A 9,700-nucleotide genomic window follows, 5' to 3' on the forward strand; every position below is an offset into this window, starting at 1 on the left:
GAATAGGATAGAGAAGAAAGGAAATAAAATGGATGGATAAGGTTTTTAATTTTTTAGGAGAGAAATAAAAAGATAAGAACAGAAAAGGAAAGATTAAAATAAAGTTAGCTCGTGTCACTGCACTTCCTATCTAAAAAGTGGGGTGGAATTGAGGGAAAGCAAAAATCATGAAAAAATATAAGATTTTCTTAAAAGTCCTTTTTTCCTTTATTTATAATTAATGTAACTATTTTCAATCTAACCTACACACCACTGAGCATTTAAGCTTTGTTTTTTAAAGTAATATTTGAATTTTTTTAATACAAATTATTTTATTTATTTTGTGTTAATTAGAAAAAATTTCCTTTTTTGCCATTTTAGCTTCTTCCACTAAAAAAAAGAACAAAATAAAAGATATTTAATTCATTTTGGGATAAGTAGAATTTCACGAGAATAAGATATAAATAAAAAAAATTTAGGGTAATATACTACAAATTAGATTCGTTACATCATGGACAATTAACAAGTGATTTAATTAGTTATATCCTACTATTTTTCTTCATTATGTAAACATTATGTTTAGTATTGACTTTCTTTCTTCTTTCATTTGATCGAATGGTTAATAGTTAGGGTCTGTTTGGTACAGTGAAAATTACTTTTCCAATAAAAGTATTTTTTATAAAAAAGTATTTTTTTAAGAAAATAATCAATTTCCACTTGATTTTTAGGTGTTTGGTTATTAATTGTATGAAAATATTTTCCTAATAACTGAAATGCATAACTATTGTTGGAACTTGGTTTTTTTTTTTTTTTTTTGCAGGCGCAAGACGAGGACAGTTGTTAGATCAATAATCCCTGAACGGTGTAATATTTTTTTTTGTATATTTTGTATCTCTAAGTGAACTGCTTGTACATCCTTATAATAGAGGTGTGATATTTTGTACTGTTCATGTGGGTTCCATGCATAATAATTGCATTTTTGTTGTAAAGTTTTACAAGTAGTTCATATAGAATTACACTTCATTCAAAAAATGTTACACCATTCAAGATAGTTATCACTGATAATCGTCTGTGCCCTTAGTCCTCTGCGGTCGTGGGGCAGGGACAGTTGTCAGATCAATCATTTCTAAGTTGTGCAACATTTGTTGAATGTTTAGTAACTTTAAGTGAACTGCTTGTACATCCTTATAACAAAGGTGTGATATTCTATTACTGTTCATGTGGATTCTATGTATACTATTTGTGTTTCTGTTGTGAAATTTACAAGCAATTCACGTAGAATTACATCCCGTTTAAAAAATATTACACCATTCTAAACGGTTGCCATTGATAAAAAAACAAAAAAAAAAAGCTTGGACCTTTGATCCTTTTAACTTCCATGCATCAATTTTCCAAGACATCTATCCATGCCTGTAATCCATGTTGCAATCTTCCAGGACAGCTATTATTACTCAAACTTTGTGAATCTTGACCATTCGTTTATATGGATGTGTGTATTATAGAGAAGGAGAATAAAGGATAGAAATAGAACTAGGAGGGGATCACCGCGCCAAAGCGCGGTGTGAAATTAATAGGTAGTATGCCCAGTGTAAAGCCTATTGTAATAGTTTTTTTTTAAACAAAATAGATAATCGATAATTAGGAGTAATGACTAAAATAAGTTATAAAACTATATTGGCCAAATATGTTGAGTCAAGGCCAAGCATATTAATAAAGAATACAGTTAAAAAAAAACTTCTATAAATTATTACAAGTTGTATGCATAATTGGATACCAGTGTTTACTAACTATGATTCAAGCTTGCATTTCTCAATCTCTTTACAATGCCGAAAATCGTTCAAGAGTTTATTTGTCTTCCTCTTCCCAGAGCTTATTTGAATAATCTCCTATTGCCATGTTTTTATCCTGCACAAGAGGTAATGCAATTTTATGTTTAAGCCATATGAATTTTATGTATCATTAAGGATATAATCTGGACAGAGTAATAAATGAACTACTCTGATGGATCTAAAAGGAATATAATATTACAGTATAAATTGAGTTAGAATTGGCCCAGTAGCAAGCAAATAAAAACTACTTTCTCCGCTATAAAATATGCAATTTGCCGGTAGCTATGCTTGATATGCACATGCAATGGTGATAACGTTCTTTATTGCCATGGCCTTGTATGTGTCAAAATCAACTATAAATTAAGCTCTTGTATGTTGAAACCAAAATTTTACACATTAGACAAAATTAAGAGTGACACCATGTAAAAATAGGAACGAAATATGTGATAAGTTTTGAAGCCAAAAATATTGAAATTTGAGAAATAAAAATGAAAGAACTAACATTTCCATGGGAAACAAATACGAAAAAGAAATTATTGATTAAGTAAAGAGGCCAATCAATCTCACAATTATTGATCACTATACCAGGGAATGATAAATGATAGCAAATAGTAAAATAGTTCATATCCACACTGTTTGTGGTTGGAAAACCATACCTTGCTTCTTGATAAGAATTCATAAGAAAAGTCTTGTAGTAGCCAGTCAACTCAAGCAGTTCATCAACTTTCTAACTTTTTTTCCCAAAATTTCAAAAGCAAATTCAGTAAGTACTATATGATTGATAGCAACAAGTGATTATTCAAAAAACAACGAGTGAAGGAAATGCAAAGGGATTTAGAAATTTGAGGGATGAAAGTAAATGATCCTAAGAGGGTTCAGCACATGCAGTCCTCAACTAAAAGATGTTGGATTTAGGCAGAGACTTGCTATTCATAAAAAATGACAGTAATACCTATACATTATTTGGAAACAACCACAATCAAGTCATCCATGTGGTTTCCATCATTTAATAGAAAGGCAATGAGCGGACAGGATGACTTGGAATTCAAGAAAAAATCAAGTTAACAGGAATACCTAAAACCAAGAAAAAATGTAAGCTACTAACCAACTTGATATGAACTATTTAAACTATCAATGAAATAGCAAGTTGAAGTTCCCATGGATTACATCATCTTCATTAAGAAAAGGCATAAGATCATTACATGCAATCTTGGACCAATCAGTAAAGTCAAGAGCAACTGAAAGCTTTTAATGCAGAAATTATTAATACAATTCCATAAGGCTTCCACAAATATGCCTTTTTGAAATAGAAACAGGGCTGCAATGTAACAATTCTTAGATCTCGATTAAATTGGGAAATTTGTATTATAGGTCCAATTAAAAACAAAAGCAAAAATTTTTTTGGTCGAATAAATTGGGGAATTTGTATCAGTTAAGTTTCTTTAGAAAAAGTAACAAGTAACCGAGGATAGAATAAGATGCATAAGGTAAATAAGTACCTATTTAACACAAATTCGGAACTACATCAATTCAAAAGAAAACCATGACTTGCGTTCCGAATCCAAAGCTAGTTCGAGGGTCTTGTAAAGGGTTTGACTTTGCATCTAGACTACTATATCCTTCAATTTTAGTTTGTAAAGAACCATATTGATCATCTTCCAGTAGCTCAAAGACAATAGTGCCAGGCTAATTGTGATATTTCCATCACCATATACCTCGACTAATTTTTTCACCGGTGTCAATTTAGATTCTTTATCCACTTCTTCACCTTGAAATCCATAAATAGCCTCCAATGACTTACCCAAAATCCATCAATAGTCATGCAAAGAATAAACTGCTAAATAAATTTGAAAAAAAAAAAGAAAGCAAAGAGAAAACAAAAACACTGAAACGATAACTCCTGCACATACCTTGAAGGCTGAAATAAGAAAAGTAGCCTCCTTATTTCGTTCTTCCTTCGTCTAACAAAAATTTAGTGTAAACAAGCATCGGCCAGATGAAGAACATAATTAAAACAACCTCATGGTAATAACATGAGAATGATTCAGAGAAAATTATTGAACTTATTCTCCATATTCTTCAACATTATTAACAGTTGCAAATGAAATATACAACCCACCATTTTTTCCTTGCTTTTTTTACATTAAAATAAAAGTCTATAGTTACATGAAGCAAGATGATATGTAGATTAATATCACAAGTTTTCCTCTCCTTTCTGAGTAAGACCCTTTTGATTTCACAGCCCTTTCAAGAATTCAATATTTTCATTTAATGGTTCACAAACCTTACATGGTTTGAAATTTAACTACTTCAACCATTAACTGCCTAAAATTTAACCCCAAGCATTGAACAAATTACATAGATAGCATGCTTAACAAAGCAAATATGACATTCTAGTCGTTAATCAAACAATTTTGATCCAAATCCAAGGAAAAGTGGCCCTAAGATGGAATTCCACTCACTTGAGCTATAAAAAGTTGTCCAAAAAGTGCATTAGCTGGCTGCAAAAAGAAAAAAGAATGACAAAATCATTACCAACTAACTAAGAGAGTTTAACAGAAACAGTCAATCCACATCCTCTTACTTTGAATTTTTTACTTATAAAGCGTTATTGGCAATATCAACTGGAAAACAAAAATTTCTATGAACATGAAAAAAGAAGAAAGAAATTAAACCATTTCATCTAAGGAAATAATCACAAGTTTCAATGCAAAAAAAAGTGAAAGCATAAAATATCGGATCTTAAGTAAGGATAATTACTGTATGGAGTTACTTAAAAAGACCTGACAACCTCTTAATCATGACTTACACTGGAATTTTAGGAAATACTTCAATAAGAGGCAGACTATCCTCTCCATAGTCCATTTCTTGAACATCTATGAAAGAGGAGTAAAGATAGGAGAAGATTACAGTTGACTTCTGGTAAAAAGAAAGAAAAAAATAGCAAAACAGATATCGTAAAAGTATTTTACTTGAGCAAAGAATTTCCAATCATTCATACTTGGTATCAAATCCCTATTCCTCAACCCGTAGCAAACATATAAAACTTATTAGAGAATAAAATAAAATTTAATCAAGAGAAAAAAGTATACATAGAACAAGAGTGGGGAAGCCAGCAGTTTTCAGAGAGAAAGAAAGAAAGATAAGAACAGAAGGCACTTTTCAAATAGAGGCTTTGAGTTGTAGGGGATTGAGATATGGAAAATTATTTGATGGGAATTGATTAGTCTTGTCAGCATTGAACCAAACTCCTCTATTGTAGATACAGGAATTTGAGGGAAGGCCTCTGGTTTTGTAACTCCCAGTACTTTAACTCGCTAGCAAAGAGGAGATGGGAGATAGGAGATGGGAGAGATTTTTTTTTGACACAAAAGATAGGAGAGAGATGGCTCTGAGGTCTTTCTGTCAAGTTTTCTCATAAAAAATCTGAGGTAAGATGACTCCAGAACACCTCTCCAAAAATAGTTGGATGTGTCAAAGAAATGATTGTATTCTCAAATTCTAGGAAGAATTGTATGCCATTTATCTCAAAGTAGAGGCATCTTGTCCTCATATTTGAACATCTAAATGTGTTATATTTAATACAAATTATCCATCCAGTTAAAACAAATTAGGAGTTCTACCAAATTTTCTTCAAAAGTAACATGCCCTTCCTTTATGTTCTTTCCTGCATAAAAAACTTCAACATAAATTGAAGGTCTGCATCACATTCACCTTTTTGAACCTATCAATTGGAATACCGTCTGAATGTTTCTCACAAAATTTCTGTTTAGGCTTACCTCAATTAAGTTCATTTTTACAAGTAAAAAAAACTATCATAAGGTTTAGTTTTCCAGACTTAATCTTACTGAAACGTTACAAATCTAAGAGAACATCATGTTTTGTAAATATCAACTTAAGTCAACCAAAACTGATTTTCCTAATAAGAATTTCCAAGCTATTAAACATCGTAGTCGATGATTCAAGAGGCAAAACTGCAATTATGTAGCAATTTAATTCCTTTTTGATCAAGGAATAGAAAATTTAAGGTGTTTTATTAAAACAGTAACTTACTCATTATTTCAAGTAGGTGCTTAGAATGTAATATTTGAGAATCCTCGTCTTGGTCAAACCTTTAACCACCTACAAATAGGAAAACCATTTAGATTGCCATTGTAACAAAAACATATATTGCTGAAGATACTCAGTTTAATATCCACTTAAGGTTCATAAAACGAATATTCAAGAGGTTTTACCAAGAGACAATTTATGTACTAAAACAAAAAATTTCAACACAAAAGCAATAAAAAAAATAGCATCACACGATCTTTTGTAACTCAAAGTTTTGGCCGATGACCAATGTGACATGGAAGTTCCTGATTCTCAAAGAAGAAATTTATTAATTCTTCAAATGTTGAAAACTGAATGAAGAAAAAGGAATCGGAAGAACTGGAGCAAATAGAAAGACATTTTGAAGATGAAGAAATCTATTTTAAACAAGTGAATCTTTTTGGTTACCATATGGATTGCTTTTCTGAGCAGGAGATCAACAAAACACCTGCATGAAAGACACCAAAAAAAATGACTAAAAAGAAAACTCGAATGAGGTTTGAAAAGAGTAAAGGTCAAAGAAAAGTATACCATCATTTGAGCTCTGAAAAGAGAAATTTAAAGTAAAAATTAAATTAGAATGATAAAACAAAACTTACGTTTTTCCCCTCAGCAGCTGTCTTTCACGGGTGGCCATTTTCCTCCCTGTTGCAGAAGAAATCCAAGAAAGGCAAAAACGTAAAGAAAAATGGAACAATAAAACACCAAGTAGGTACAAAAAATAAAGCAAATAAATATCTACAAGCCAGCTAATCATGAATTATTCACCATCTCCGACCATATTAAAAGTTTTTTGTTGAAACTAAAAATAAAAATTTAATGATAAAACTGAAATGAAACAAAGACATTAATCATGGAAAGAAAGGGGAAGAAAAATACCATATCTGTATTCTAGAAATTCATATAGACAGTGGAGATGAAATATTAACCTTTCACTTCCTCGTTGTTTCAGAAAAGGACCTAAAAAAAAAGAAGGGAGAAGAACTGATTGTTTTTAGCCAAGGAAATATCAGGCAAAATGGCAGAAAAATAGAAAAAATCAGCTGTAATTACTTGAGGTATGGAGAGAGGGAGATGAGGGACAGCAGGAGGGAGAAATCGACAAAGGGAGGAGAGGAAGATTACCAGTCCCTTTGCAGTCTTGAGCCCATCGTCTATCAGCTCTATCAGAAGAAAACAAATTTGGACCCCGGCCCCAATTGAGATTACAACCTGTTTCAAGTACAATCAAATGCCAGAAATTCAGGGGAGAACTATGGGTCTCACGAAGATGGAATTTTGTCTGGAGGATAACAACAATAGGGATCGGTCTTCAAGAGTTCTTGACACTGACTGATCGTTGTGCGTTTGACTGAGAGAGAGAGAGAAAAGAGGAAGAAAAACGATTGAAGATCCATCAGCATACGACCATCAATTGGAAATTCACACTGGCGGACGACCAACAATTGGAAATTCACACGGGTGGACGACCACCAATCACCCAATAGCAGCGCGCCACATCAGCAATCAGAACCCAATTGGAAACAATGGCATTCGCGCATAGACTAGATATGTTAATGAGAAATATGCTTTTTCTACGTAGATCGTGAGGATCTGTGTGTGAGAGAAAACTTATTAAGGGGAGAATTAAAATTAGGAAACTGCAAGTGAATTGGTGATGCCACTAGAAAGTTTAGAGCGAACATTGGGACCGACAGTGAAATTGGAAAACAACTTCAGTACTTCGAATCTTGAAGTTGTTTCACACCATCCAATGTAAAATAATTTCCACGGAAAAATTTTTTCTCCAGACAATAACCTAACCAAACACCGAAAAGTGGTGAAAATATTTTCAAACCAATCAAACACAACCTTATAGTTTGGGAGTTTAAGAAGGGAAAGATAACGTTGAGAAGAGAGATGACAGAGAAAAGATAAATTGGCATTTTAGAAAAATAAAAATGTTCAAATTTAAATTGGTCTTGTCTCCACATTTGGAGAAGTTTTTTTAACAAATCTATCTCCTCATTTCTTCCCTCATCTCTTCTATTCTTCTCTTAAAAGTTCTTAAATTACGGAAGAACCAAGCTTCTTCTTCAATTTTCTTCATTTTCAAATATCAACTCCTCAGTGAAGTTTTAATATACAAAAGTGAGATGATTTTAGGTTCATAGATAGTTACCGGGCAAATTATTAGTTATAAAGGGTAAAGTGTATATATTTGGCGTTTAAGGGGGCAAAGTGTAATTATCTCTTACTTTTTTTAGGCATGATATTATTGTATATAATGGAAAATTGTAGTACAAATAATTAAAGATTCTTTAAGCTAGCTGGCAAATTATGAAATCACTCTCTTTGTTTCTTAAAAGGAAGTTCAGCTTAATTAGATACAGTCAAGTGCAACAACCCCCCAAAGGATAAAATTTAGCTTTTATGAGGATAAAAATGAAAGTTAAAAAAGTGAAAAAGATTTTTAATGGACAATAGAGATTGATAATAGAGACAAGGGTTAATGGATAAAAGAGAAAAGGATAAATTTGAAAATAGATAAAGTTAACACCAAATTAACTACCTATACTATCTTTATTATTATAAAGATTTTATTTTGCTCTATTTCAATTTAAAAACTTAGAAGTATCCATCAGTATATATAACAGACGGAAAATGTCAAAATTGACATTTTATCTTTGGCAATTGTTATCAAGCAAGCATGGTAATCGACAAGGCATGGATTGGAATCACTTTGAGTCTAGACCCATTAAATTTATATATTCCTACCTCAAGCCTTAAATGGATTTGAAAAGAAGATTCATACCCAAAGGGGCCAAAACTATGTGCATTTAGATATCCACGGGTATTTTTATAATGCACAATTGAGAATAATAAATTTGAAAATCATGCAGCAATAGGTTAAAAGCAAGCAAAAAATTTTAATTCAACATGACATAAATCTATATATGTTGTTATCAGACTAAATATATCAATTATTAGAGGATGTGTCTATATATATATATATATACTGGGTTAGAATTTTAATTTAGGATCTGTTTATATATATATTTATAGACACACGCAGGGTTAGAATTTTAGATCTTGTTTGATAACCTAGTTCTGTACTTAAATTTAATAAATTTAGATCGTTTGATAATAAAAAATTGAACATCTGAATTAATTAAGTGGCACTGAATTTCCTAAACAAACTTGTTCCTAAAATTAAGTGATATGCTATTCACCTATCACTAAATATGATATGCATCCAAATGTATTAGATTTAATACTTAACAATTTAACAACTTAATGGATTTTAAATTTAAATTTCAGTTTTATCAAACGCATCCTTAATTTGGGATTTGGATTATTCAAAATCACAATTATCTTACAAGGTCGTCTGGATATGGCAAGGTATGGGTTTGGCAACGTGGACCCAAAACTTAAGAAAGTTAAGGTTACGTCTGGGGTTACGGTGCTTTTGATAAAAAAATACTTTTAGATGCTAAAAGTACTTTTAAAATGTTTGGTAAATATCATCCCATAAAATTAGGAATAGAGCTTTTGGTGTTAAAAGTATTTTTAGCAAAAACTCAATTTTGGTACTTTTAGAGTAGTTTTTGTGATTCAAAAAATAAAACATCAAATTTAATCATTTTATCATATATTATGAACCAAATAAAGAGATAAACACTTTTAAAAATTTTCAAATTACACATTATCCAATACAATAAGTACTTATTGAATTACGTATCCAAATAATATAATTAAAAGAGCTTAAGTTATACTTTTATTAAAAACTCTACTAAAGAAGTATTTTTTAATAAATTATCGCA

The 9,700-nt window shown here is 31.2% G+C and overlaps 1 long non-coding RNA gene across 1 annotated transcript; it reads right to left on the reverse strand.

The window, feature by feature from the left end:
* Positions 1 to 1,684: 1,684 nt before the first annotated feature.
* On the reverse strand, positions 1,685 to 6,537 carry LOC113776209. The gene is made up of 7 exons (XR_003468985.1): positions 6,497 to 6,537; positions 6,306 to 6,345; positions 5,862 to 5,930; positions 4,618 to 4,684; positions 4,271 to 4,309; positions 3,719 to 3,769; positions 1,685 to 1,884 (listed from the first exon to the last, which is right to left on the reverse strand). It is a non-coding gene; the product is annotated as an uncharacterized LOC113776209 (long non-coding RNA).
* Positions 6,538 to 9,700: the final 3,163 nt, after the last annotated feature.

Source organism: Coffea eugenioides, chromosome 6 (assembly GCF_003713205.1).
Source record: "Coffea eugenioides isolate CCC68of chromosome 6, Ceug_1.0, whole genome shotgun sequence".
NCBI lineage: Eukaryota > Viridiplantae > Streptophyta > Magnoliopsida > Gentianales > Rubiaceae > Coffea > Coffea eugenioides.